We start from the raw sequence: 13829 nt of genomic DNA, 5'->3' as shown, positions 1-13829 counted from the left end.
ATGATGATGATGATGACGATGTCTCAAAACTGAAGACAGTGTGTAACATGTAGTAGATTCTTCATATATATATGTATATATATACATACATATATATGTATGTATATACATACACATATATATACATATATATGTATGTATATACATACATATATATATGTATATATACATATATATAAGGAAGGAAGAAATTAATAAATGCATGATGGTGTTAGATATACACATGATTTAGGTTAAGTCCTTTGATTTGTATTATTATTAAAATAATCAATTCTGAGCAGAAAAAGATAAAGAGTATATTATTATGCACCTTATTCTGCATCTTCAGATGAAGCACATCTGGTTAAGACAGTGACTCTGGTTAATAAAGAATGGTCATGTTGTGGCAGGCAGACAAAAGAGATAATATATAAAATGATTTAAAAGAACAACTACCAGTTACGTCTATTTTCAGAGCAACTGGGAAACAGAAGGGAGGAAAAGAAAGAAATGTTTGTTAGCTTTAGCCTTAGAAGATAAGGTAATAGTTTAACACTACTTCTTTAGACAATGGATAACTGTAGAACATGTGCAGCCTGTCTGATCCTCCAGAGATTAAAGAAGAACCACATTTACTCTTTAGAAACCAAGACAGAGATATCAGCAGCAAAATTACCAAAACACAAAACGACTGAAATAGAACTCCTCGCATAGATCAGTGGCATGAATATATTCCTAAACATGACTACAATCTTCTTCACCACTAGAGAGTTACAATGGATCCAGAGCAAGTGCAGTTGATGCCGTCCCAACAACAGCAGTCCTTGGACCAACCTGCTGCTATTTGAGGATTTATAAGCATTTCTGATGTAAGGGAAAATAGAACAGTTTACATATGATCTGATCCCCTATAAATAAAACAAGAAACAGATAATTCACCTATCGACATATCCATGTGTACTTAGTATCTATTCAAATAATCTTAAAATTGAATGGTGGCAACCTAGCATAACAAATTTTATTCTATATTCAAGGCATTTGCTAAAGCTGTATAGAGAAGCTATGTCTCCACAGAGTTAGTAGGTTAATATTCCTCTCTCCACTAAACAACTAATTAAATTCATTGACTCTTTTTCCATTATAGAAAATTCAACTCAGAGGAAGTGGTTCATCTAATAGTCTCAATTTAGAACTCTTGCCTCTAGAAGTAGGAGGAAAGATTGTTTTATTGTATTTGAACTCAACTAGAATGGTATGCAAGTAATATCTCCATGGCACACACAGTGTATTATAGTCCAATAAATTTGAAGAAAAAAGAATCAGGAGGAAAAAAAGGCTATCCTTTGCAATATCGACACAATTTTTATAATCTGTTGTTACTAAAGGTTTTGTCTAGACAATTGAAAACTTTAAAAGGTAGCTAGCTATTCATAATGACAACCTGCACATATGCATATATGCTTGCACAAACACATATGCATCTCTCTCTCTCTCTCACACACACGCGCGCGCGCGCACACACACACACACACAACTACAGCAGCAGTTCTAGTTCTTCTCCTCTTTCATTCTTACTCTCAATTCTGTCCCAAACTGAAGTGTGATAGGCAGAATAACTACTATCCTAAATGCCTACATTCTAATTCACAGAATCTGTGAGTATAATATCTTACATGGCAAAAGGGACTTTGCAGATGTTATTAACATTTAAGACCTTGAGATGGAGAGATTTTTCTAAATTATCTGGATGGGCCCAATGTAATAATAAGAGTCCTTAAAAGAGAATCTTTTCTGGCCATGGTCTAAGAGAAATACGACAAAGAAAGTAGAGTCACATGAAAGAAGAAGAGAGACTCATTATTGCGGATTTAAAGGTAAGTAATGGATTCGTTAGCCAAGGAATTCGAGAATGTTCTATAAGCTAAGGATGGCTCTCAATTGACAACTAACAAGAAAATGGAAATCTCAGTCCTACAGTCACAAGAAACTCAATTCTGCTGATAACCTAAATGAGCAAGGAAACACATACACCCCTAGAATCTCCAGAAAGGAATGGGACTTTTTGGTACCTTGATTTACGCCAGGGAGACCCACTAAGGTTCAGGTAATTTATTCCAGCAGAATTAGATACCTAATATATTAAAATATGTAAACAAGAAACCTGGGCCCTCAGAAACAATATGGCTCTCACACAACTGCCATATTTCAGGTGGTTCTGTCACCTTATCGTAACTCCTTTATTCATACACAAGAAGATGGGCAACTGATTATCTAACTGTATTTATTACTAAAGTGTACTGGAAACACTTCTTCACTGTATATACGGAGTGCACCAAGCCTGATTGGAGATAACTAACCAGAGAGAAGAGAAGTAGCCTCTTTGATACTAAGAGCTCTGAGCTATACAGCCTTTTGGAAAAGGAGTATCAGGTGAGCAAAATCAATCTCAAAATTTCCCACTTTCCCACAGCTCTCTGGGGAAGTCTTCCTTAGTAGAAGTATGTCAGTCCAGTGCTAAGCTGTATAGGGTGACAGGTGGAATAGTAGGAGAGCCCTGAAACTATCTCCTTATTAGCTTTCCTACTGCCTGAAACTCATCATTAGATGGTCATTCCTTTGGTAAAGGAAGGCTTGAGAAGTTTCTAGGACCCTTACTAAGTAGAAAAATAGCTTTTATTTTATGTGGAAGGAAGGGGAAAATACAAGAGAGTATAAATACATGGCTTAAAAATAATCAGTTAGTATCAAAGACCAACACATGAGAAAAGGCATCATAGATATTTCTGGTGTAGTTTTTATGTTTGTTAAAGTTATTTATGCATGTAGCTTAGAGGGCCACATAGGCTTGCTTCCTGACCCCATCCAATGTTTCTTGCTTCCCCAGAGGCAACCATTTTTATCTTATTTAACTGATTATTTTTACTTTTCATCCATATCACTAAATAACATACTTATATCGCTACTTCTTGATTTTTCAGTATTAAGCCCTACATGTTGGCTTCCAGCTGTGATAATTACAATTTAGCTCTTTCTCACACCTGACCCACAGTTCCACTGTACACATGGATATATCTATGTACCCTCCCCCTCCATCTTCCCAATGTGGTTATTTAAAAGTTCACATAAATTGATTATCATCATTTACACTGTCATGATGATGCAGATATTATTGACAGCGGAGCCATTTTATAAATTTCAAGTATCTCTTTTTCTTTCACATCATTTTGTTTTCAAGTTCTTTGTAATCTCAAATATATATTTTGCTAATTTTCTTTATCAGTTTTTTAAATTTATTTATCACTAATTTATCAAAACTCTTCTCAGACTGTGTAAATCAATCTCCTTTCTATATGTTCAAATACTAAGTACATTAAATAGACTGTAGTCTAATTTGATTAATCTTGAAGACTGTTGCTTTATCATCATATTGGGAATTTCCGTCTTCTTCATCTTATACTATATTCCTTGTTTCTCAGATTTTTTTTGTCTTCTTTCTTTGTTCGTTTGGTTTTGATGGAGAATATCCTCCAGTGTGTCCTCTTCATTCAATCAACTTTTGCTACCTACCAAGTGCCATGCACAGTCCCAGCTATTGAGGGTAGAGTGAGAACCCATCTTCATGGAATTGTATTTTGAAGAGCACCATGGTATAAAAAGAACAATCTTCTACCATACACTTGGGCAAAGACAATTCTTGTTTATGAGCCCTCCTGAGCAATGAGACTGTAGGAAGGAGTTGGGCATGTATTTTCAGTATCCCATTTCCACCTCTTCAAATACAGCAGCCTTTTCTCTGGAAATGGTGCCTGCCTTCCAAGTTCATGTTGTCATGATCATATGTTCTGGCCCAGGGATAGGCACATCACAATGTCTGAGCTCTTGTACCCAGAGATTTTATGCACAGTCTGAGATCACATAGCAGAAACAGTATAATCCTACAGCTCTCTGTGGCCATGCCTTCCTTTCAGCAGAGTATGGAGATTTGCCTCATTCAAACCTTGACCCATTCTCTAGAGGTAAAGTAAACCTACTCAGCGTAAGGCATTGCAACAAATTCCACAGGAAATACCTGGAGAAAAGTCCATCTGCATAAGGGTAGAATGAGACTAATGTCCAGAAAGAAAGAATAAGAGTTGGGACACATTCACACAGAGAAAGGTCAGGGAGGAGAGAGAGAAAGAGAGAGAGAGGGTTTAACATCATTTGCATCTCCTGAGTCCCTCATTATTCCACTTCTGGAATCCCTTCCTCAATTCTCCAGCCATTAAATCCCCCTTTTGCTTACTGTTTCCTGCAACCAGAATCCTAAGTAAATAGTTAGTTTTCCTTTTTACAGACAGTAAAAGGAAAACTGGCTATTGAAGAAAAATCCTTGGGGATATCTTTTATTGAGGGACAGATCTCTCTGATAATCCCATGTAATAATATTTCCTCTCTCTTAGAAAACAAAATGAGATTAAGTAAGATTCTCCAAAGCCTTTGGGCTCCTTTCAAATGGCATACCATATATCTGCAATAAGGAGGAAGAGTACATGAAAATATAAAATCAATAAATTCCCTATAAAAATTATATTTTCATTGGGCTGTAATTTTCATGAGGTCAGGAATTTGTCTAATTTATTTATTATTGTAACTTTGGTGCTTAGAATACTGTTTATTGAATGAATAAATGTATGCATGTATGCATGAACTTTTAACATATAAAAGATTAAGAGGATTAAGAGAAAAGTTGCTCATTATTGTCCTAAATAAGAAAAAAAAAAAAAAGAAGAAGATTGTGTTTGGGTGGTCACCATGGGCCTTTAAGTTTTGTCTAAGCAAAATAATAAAAGGAGGAGACATTCCTCTCTTCTTCTTCCCTAATTCCAACAGAAGACCTTGAGGGATTGTTACCATTTGTTGCATCAGACAAATTCAATAAGGTTATCAAATCACAACAGCAGGCAGAAGTACTAGGATGATTCCAACCTCATTATGATGAAAGAGAACAAAGCATGATCTCTCCCAAAGAGGGAAGACAGTGTCAATTTTGAAAGATCATAAAAGACCAGGAAAAGCTAAAAATAGACTATTTTCTTAATGTTTTTGTGCAAGACCATGCTTATCTTTAGTTTTCAGCTATTTCCAGGGAACTATAGCAAGTAAACCATTTAGCAGTATCCTTATACATAAAATCTTTGTTGGTAGGTTGCTTAATGATGAAATATCAGGCAACCCTCCAGAATTCCACAGATTATGCTATTAAATGTTTCAGTGTCAATATTCAATAGTAACTTGTGTGGCATACACTAATAGATACAGCAAGACAAATATTTATTCTCTGATGCCAAGGGAGAAATCCAATATGCTAACGTTGAAATTTTTATCTCTCTGTAATTATCCCTGTGAGATCCAGTCATTGGTACAGAGGGTTTATGATTAAAAGAATATTAGTGAATGCTTCTGTTAAGTAAACAGATGAACCAATATACAAGATCTGCACTTAATGGTCTTTCTATATAAAATCTAAATTTCCCATGATTATCTATTCATAATGAAATGAGTTAACTCTAAGATAGTTTTTTCTCCATTTTTTCTTCTCTTCTGTGTATTGAAACCAGACGGTGGTCTCACAAATACATTCCTTTCAATTCTACTACTCTTTCTTCATAGAATTTCTGATGCTTATGTGTTTTACATGTTTGTGTCATTTTTTTTATCTTATACACTTGAAAGTAAACCCCACTCTTTGACTAGCTTGCACAGCAGTGTAATCTCAGCTCCTGCAAACACACAGTGCTCAATAAATATTTGGTAAATAAAAGGAGGCATTGTCAGCTTAGTGACATCTATCATTTTCCCTCAGAAAGTTTCCATCTTTATCTACCTTCACTTTTTGAGGTGGTGGAGAAACTAAAATACTGTAATTCTCTCCCTTAAAGGTTGAAGATTCACCTCAGATAACCTTACCCAAGGATCTAGCATTTGGGAGAAGCCTTTAATCCCATAATGAGACCTGCTAAGGGAAGATTCCTGATTAAGATAGTAATAATTATCCTGGTTTATAACTCTGTTTTGATGATACATTAACTATAGCTTGGTTTTCACATTTGTACTTTTCCAAACATAACACACAAATGGATTAACCAGAGTGGCCAAATCAATATTCATATTTAAACTAGTAAATTAAGCAGTTATCCAGTAAGTACAAACTAATGACTGAATGTAATATTAAAATTGCTTATTACTCATTGTTCAATAAATCAATGTTCTATTTAGGATACAGCACACAAATAACTTCATCTGTAATACCTCATTGAAAGAATATACTTTCTTAACATATACAATGGAAATAGAGATAATGTTTCATGAAGTAATTTCCAAATATGCAGAGGCTATATGACTCACATTAATTAGAGTGAGATTATTGTTTTCCTTTAGTCTAATTTTCCTGATAAAATCAACTGTTGGATCTTGATTTACATATTGCTTTCCTACTGCTGCTGTAACAAATGACCACATATTTAGTGGTTTAAAGCAACCCAAAGTTATTATTATTTAATTTTAGAGGTCAGAAGTCTGAAATGGGTCTATAAGGCTAAAATCCAGGTATCACTAGGGCTGTGTTCCTGCTGGAGGCTCTAGAGAAAAATCTGTTCCTTGTCTTCTAGGGGCCACCAGCATTCCTTGGCTCATGGTTCCTTCTTTCATCTTCAAAGCACATCACTCCAACCTCTGTTTCTGTCGTCACATCTGTCTTCTGACCCTGATGCTTCTGCCTCCATTTTAGAAGGACTATCATGAATACACTGGGATTAAGGATAATCATCCCCTCTCAAAATCCTCAATTTTATCTGTTAAATACCTTTGCTGTGTAAAGTAACATTTTTGCAGTTTCCAGAGATTAGAACATGGACTTCTTTGTGCAGTGTTCATTCTGTCTACCACAATTTGTATGCTTACTTTGCTCATTTTAAGATGAAATGTATTTGATATCTTTGATCCTCTTTTTCTCTAGAATGGGAATTATAATCTGTCTGTCAATGAGAATAAAGCATTTTGTGCATTAGCTGGTATGCACTATCAATAAATGATAGCTAGTATGTATTATTATTATTCTTGGATTTGGTTAATCTGATGGATTCATTCTTCCATTGACTCTGATCACAGATATATAGACCAGAGAAGTAGGGAAGCTTTAAGTTTTCATTTTTTCAAATGCTAATATCTTATGTCTTCAATATCTAAAACAGGTCAGTGTGATCTAGAAGAAAGAGCTCAAGAGGGAAATAGAAATGAAGAAGAAATATCTTAGGAAGCTCTGGCTGCAAGAATTGTAACTGAAACTAATTTCATATCTGAGGGCACGCTGACCCAGATCTTCTCTGAACAGTGCCCTTTCACACCCACTGGCTGGGAGACTTCACAGGTGGCTCTCAGTTTGCTGCACTCATAATAAGCTCATTTGATAGTGAGTGAGGAATACATACACACTCACAATGGATGAACATACACAAAATACATGCATAAATTCGAAAATAAGGAACATTAGCAAAGTACAGTGAGCAGTGGCCTAAAGTAGGTTATGTGCATAATTCATAATTCATAAAAGAATTCATAAAAGAATTTCTTTCGTTTTACTCAATTTTTATAAATTTGTCAAAAAACTTTATTGTACATGTGTATTAAAATATATAAATGTAAATTATCAAACTATGAAACTGGTTTGATTGTCTTCCTAAAAGTTATCTAATAATTCATTTGTAAGTATGTAGTCAGTTCATCTTTAGCAGTCTGCCTAGTTGGGGAATTTATTGTGATAACTAACTTAATCCCAATTTTCTTGCAGAGATAAAAAAAATCCAGTTGTGTTTTGTTAAAATAGTCAAATACTTGAAGATCGTTTTAAAAATCTCATCAAGATTTATAGTAAAACAGCAATTGTTAACTACATTTCATTTGGAATCTATCTGTTGTATCTTCATTTGCATCTTAATTATATTTAATTTCATACACTGTGAAGATGATATTTGTTCATCTTTTGGTCCTTTTATAATTCAATTTGCTTTTATGTGTGTGTGGAAAACAGCACGTTAGTTAACAAATTCATTCAGCAAATACATATTAAACATGTGTTATATTCCAGGAGAATACATAAGTACCTAGGATGAAACAAGTTACTCCAAACACCAACTCTTATGGGTTTTACATGTAGAAGAATTTAAATAATGAAAAAAAACAAATAATATATTTGTTGTAATATGGTGGTAAGTGACATATGCTATGAAGAAAAATAACAAATAAAAATAAAGCAGTGTAAGGGGGGAAAACAAAGAGAAGATGTATTTTAGACTGAGTATGAAGAAAAAAGCCCCTGACTACTGTCAGCTCAGAAATGGCCATGGTGTCTTTCTGTTGGATATAAACAATTTTACAGAAAATCAAAATCAGGCAAGACTCCTAGACTACTTTCCTAACAATACCAGACCAAGACTAAAACAAGACCAAAGAGAAATCATGTCTGAGCAGAGATAAAAACAAGACCATTCTGCAAATGCCAAAAATAAGTAAAATACCCCTTCTCCAGCTAGCGTGAGTAATGCCAATCCTATTGATTCTTTGGCAATTACAACTTTAGTTTTACTCCATTCCTCCTAATTAGAAATTGTTAGGTACCCAATTATGGAATTGCCTTTACTTTCTGACAGCCTCTAATCCAGAGCAAAACTATGTTTCATTGAATCCTCCTTGAAATTACAGAGCACAAACTTGAGCCCTGTGACAAGCTTTTTCTACCACACCCTTACTGGTCCACCATGGTGGGCTGCCTCTCTCTCCCTGCAATGAGCCTAGAAATCTAGCATTTACTAGAGGTGTATTCCTGGTGAATTTTGGTTAGAAGACATCAAAAAGAGAAATCGTCTCAGATGAGCTGACAGTTGAGCAAATACTTGAAAGAAGTACAGGAATAACCCATTTGGCCACATTAGGAAAAGGGAAAAGCAAAGCAAAGATTCCAAAACTGGACCATGCCTGGGTAGGTTCAAGGAAGAACAAAGACGGAGAGATAGTTAGATCCAAACAAGTGAAAAAAAGAGGTGAGAAATCACCACAACATCATGGTGTAGTGGTTTGAATGTTTGACTACCAACCTCCACAAATTCCTTTGTTGAAGTCCTAACACCCAATGTGATAGTATTAGGAGGTGAAGCCTTTGGGAGGTGATTAGGGTTAGATGAGGTCATGATGGCAGGTTCTGGTCTGATTGGATTAGTGCCCTTATAAGACACGCCAGGGGGCTTGCTCTTTCTCTCTGGCATGTAATTACAGAGTGGGGTGGGTATCTATTTGCAAGCCAGGAAGAGAGCTCTCACCAGAAACCAATGATCCTGGCACCCTGATCTCAGACTTCCAGCCTCCAAAACTATGAGAAAATATATTTCTGTTGTCTAAATCACCAAGTCTATGATGTTTTGTATGGTAGCCCCAGTAAATTAAGACACATGATAGAGACATGGGTTTTACTACACTTAAATGAGTTGGAAAGCTTTGGAGGGTCTTAATATGACCTGACATGTTTATAGGATCACTCTAGCTGCTCCATTGAGAATGTGTTATAGGTAAGCCAGGAAAAGAAGCTTGAAACCCAGTGAGGGATTCAGACAGTAAATAATGGTGGCTTTATTCAGGGTAATAGCAATAAAAGTGGTGAAAAGTAGACATTGGGGATACAACAGTCTACTGAAATCCAGTCTTAGATACCAAATTTATTTTTAAAATAGAGACAACTATTTGCAGATGTGTTTGCTATGGACCCTGAAGGAAATACATGTGTTTTGTTTTTATTTATTTATTTTTTAAATTTAAGCAATACCGAGAAGCCCAAGTCAATTAAAGTAAATATATCTCTGATATTGAGTTCTGATTTCATTTAATTTATAGCATGGTGATTTTTGCAAGGTTGGTACGTAATATGAATGTGTCCCAGAATGCTATTTTACCACAAAGTTTTTACAAAGCATTGATGTAACAAACTGAATATTAGAGAACATTTAGATAAATAGCACTGAGAACAGGAAGAGCTGGCCAGCAGCACGAGTCTAGGTAGAAAAGGGGAAAAAGGGGAAAGTGGGTGGCTGTAGGGACCAGCCTGTTTCCTAGTACTGTGCTGCAGAAAAATCAGACCTTACTAAATAAATAGGCTATGCATCCCAGTAGCTGTGCCATTTCCTCCCTGAGGCCATAGCATTGTTTACTTTAAATTTATTTAACAGGAAGTGAGAATGTTTCAGCATCTAATATCAGGTCCTGGAGGCAATTGTCTAAGGAATAAGTAACATTAGGATAGTTGTTGGAAAGTAGGAGAATTTGCTTTCAAAGAAAGTATATAATCAAGTGTTATTTATTTATGAATTAATTTTTTATTGACTTAAATAGACAATAAATGCATTACTAATAATATGTGAGAATGAATCAGTGACATTAATGTTTGAGTAGCTCAGTTACAATTTTATAATTTCTAGATAAGATTGAGGAAATTACCTGTACTTTCTGCTTGAAAAATAAATGAACTGGGTTTTGGACTAACTAATGTCCAAACCTACACCAGGCCCAGTGTTTTCAGAAAGACATTGGGAAAAAAAAAAAAAAACAATAGAATAAATCACATTTTAAATACATATTAAACCCTTTGTGTACAGGAACAAATCACTATTCTCCAGACCAGACAGCACTCATATGTGCCAGAGGAGATAGATGGGTACAAATAGCTATTTGCTTCTTTTGAGATGAAGCCTATTGCAAGGTTACCTGAACTCAAATTGTGCACAGAAGTTGAACACCAGCAAAAATTAACTTCCTCCTTTGGTAGTAGACAGGGCTTTTGTTTTATTTTGTTTCAAGATAAAATTTTATTTTACTGTTTTCTAAAAATAGTCTAGTTCTATTAGACAATGAAAACACTGCAGAGGTAAAAGCTGATTTTACTATGAAATATGTAACCATTATTTCCTCTTTAGGCAGCAATTATTTTTGCATTTACACAAAATACATTGATTGATTTTGTGTTTGCATTTAAGGACAAAAATTGGATTCAGTGACACGTGTACATAACACCCAGAGAAAGAGAGCCCAGGCAAAGCTGAAGCCAACATAAGGTAACACGGTAGCACAATGATGAAATGGAATCTGTAGAAGGAAAGCTTGAGTGGTGACTAAAATACAAAGGACAATTTATATTTTTCCTCATAAACTTTTCCTTCCTTCGCTATAATGTGCTGCTTTGAAAGCTCCCTCATCTCCAAACTTCTTCTAATTATGTAGTTCCTGCTGCATAAATATTTGTTGACTGAAGAAAGGATTGAAAGAGCTCAGGATAGAAAATTTTGGAAAATTGCATTGAAGAAAATGAAAGCCACTGTTAATCTCACCAACATCAAAGATGCAATCCCAGTCATCACGTTGAAGCAATTTTGTCCAAATTTCTTTATACAAACACACACATGCATTAACACAGTCACAAGAGATATTTTTTTAAATTTTGTTTTACAGTTAACATTAGACACTCAAACACTCTTTATAATCAAAACATTCATTAAAAGCATGATTTTAAAGACTACACAATATTTCAAAGTAAGAATGTTTTATTATCTATAAGGCAATTCACCTTACTGTTAAACATTTAGATTGTTTTATATCTTACAAAATAACTATATATGCAAATATTTATCTAAAATTTAGATTACTATCTTAAGAGATTTCTTATTGGCCTCATAAAATGAGTTAGGAAATATTGTCTCCTCTTTGATTTTTTGGAAGAGTATGAGAAGAATAAGTATTAAATCTTCTATGAATGGTTGGTAGAACTCATTGGTGAATCCATGTGGTCCTGGACTTTTATTTTTTGATAGGTTTTTGATTCTCATACTACTGATTAATCTATTTAGATTTTTCAGTTCTTGATTCAGTCCAGGACGTTTGTATATTTCTAAGAACTTGTCCATTTCTTCTTGGTTATCAAATTTGGTATTATATACTTTTTCATGGTATTCTTGTATGATCCTTTGTATTTCTGTGGTGTCTGTTGTAATTTCTCCTCTTTCATCCTTTATTTTGTTTATTTGTATTCTTTCTCTTTTTTCTTTAGTGAGTCTAGCCAGGGGTTTGTCAATTTCATTATCCTTTCAAAGAACCAGCTCTTTATTGCATTTCTTTTTCCTTTTTTTCTTTCTTTCTTTCCTTTTTTGTTCTCAATTTTATGTAATTCTGCTCTACTTTTGATTCTTTCTTTCATTCTGCTGATTTTTAGGCTTCATTTATTCTTTTTCTAGTTTTAAAGATGAAGTGTTAGGTTGTTTATTTGGGCTCGTTCCTGTTTTTGAGATAGGTCTGTAATGATACGAACTTTCCTCTTATGACCGCTTTTGCCATGTCCCAAAAGTTTTTATATGTTGAAATATCATTATCATTCATTTCTATGTATCTCCCAATCTCTCTTTCTTCTCTGACCTAGTCATTATTCAGTAAGATGTTTAATCTCCATGTATTTGCAGTTCTTCCCACTTTACAGTTGATATCCAGCTTCAAAACATTATGATCAGAGAATATGGTAGGTATGATTTCAGTCCTCTTATATTTGCTGAGGCTAGTTTTGTGTCCTAGTGTGTGGTTAGTCCTTGAAATATTCCACGTGCACTAGAGAAGAAATGTATAAACAGCTGTTTCGGGATGAAAGACTGTAATGTCAATTATGTCCAGTTGGTCTAATGTGTCATTTGAAGCTGTTATTTCCCTCTTGGTTTTCTGTTTGGATGATCTGTCCATATCTGACAGTGGGGTATTTAGATCCTCTACTACGATATAGTGTTTGGTCTGTTTCTCCCTTTAGCTCTGTTAGTAATTGTTTTATATATTTTGGGGCTCCCTAATTGGGAGCATAAATATCGATAAGAGTTATGTCTTCTTGGTGCATAATTCCTTTTATCATTATGAAGTGTCCCTCGGTATCTTTCTTCACCTTTTTTATTCTGAAGTCTATTTTGTCTGATATTAGTACAGCTACTCCTGCTTTTCTCTGAATGCCATTTGCTTGAAATGTCATTTCTCCCCTTTTCCCTATAAGTTTATATTTGTCTTTGGAACTGAGATGTGTCTCTTGAAAATAGTAAATGATCAACTTTTCTTTTCTTTTCTTTTCTTTTCTTTTCTTTTCTTTTCTTTTTTTTTAATCCAATCTGCCACTCTGTGCCCTTTTATTAGTGAGTTCAGTCCATTTACATTTAGGACAATTATTGAAATGTGAGATTTTCCTATAATCATTTCATCTTTTGCTTTCTGGTAGTTTGGTGTTTCCATTGTTTCCTTGTCCTTGCATTTCTTTCTGTTATTTGAATTTAGTTAGGTTTTGTGACTTTTCCCTCTGGTTCTTAAAATATGGAACACTTCATGAATTTGTATGTCATTCTTGCACAGGGGCCATGTTAATCTTCTCTGTATCATTCCAATTTTAATATATGTGCTGCCAAAGCAAGAACTAATTTATCATTTTTGACATTATTTTAAATGTACCTTAAACATAATGGCAAGCAAAAAATGGCAGTTACAAATGAATACATACAGTATTAATAATCAAATTATATGTCATTAAAAACAGACAAAACTAATCTGATGTTAGAAAGCAGTATAGTAGCTAGTTTGAGGAAATGGGAGGGGGAGAGATTAGAAGGGTTATGAGAAAGGGCTTTCTTGACCAACATGTATAATTAATTGCTCTAGTGTGCATTACTAAATGAATATACTTTAATAAAATGTTTTTAATGATAATAATTCATATAGTCATACATGCTTCATTTGAAGACAGTACTTTATAATTA

General features: G+C 34.4%; 1 non-coding gene across 1 annotated transcript; it reads right to left on the bottom strand.

The window, feature by feature from the left end:
- Window positions 1–13383: 13383 nt before the first annotated feature.
- LOC118608806 lies at window positions 13384–13486 on the bottom strand. The gene has a single exon (XR_004953187.1). It is a non-coding gene; the product is annotated as a U6 spliceosomal RNA (small nuclear RNA).
- Between the last annotated feature and the right edge of the window lie 343 nt (window positions 13487–13829).

The sequence above is a fragment of the Rousettus aegyptiacus genome, unplaced genomic scaffold (assembly GCF_014176215.1).
Source record: "Rousettus aegyptiacus isolate mRouAeg1 unplaced genomic scaffold, mRouAeg1.p scaffold_m13_p_10, whole genome shotgun sequence".
Lineage (NCBI taxonomy): Eukaryota > Metazoa > Chordata > Mammalia > Chiroptera > Pteropodidae > Rousettus > Rousettus aegyptiacus.
This window is presented reverse-complemented; position numbering and strand designations above follow the sequence as displayed.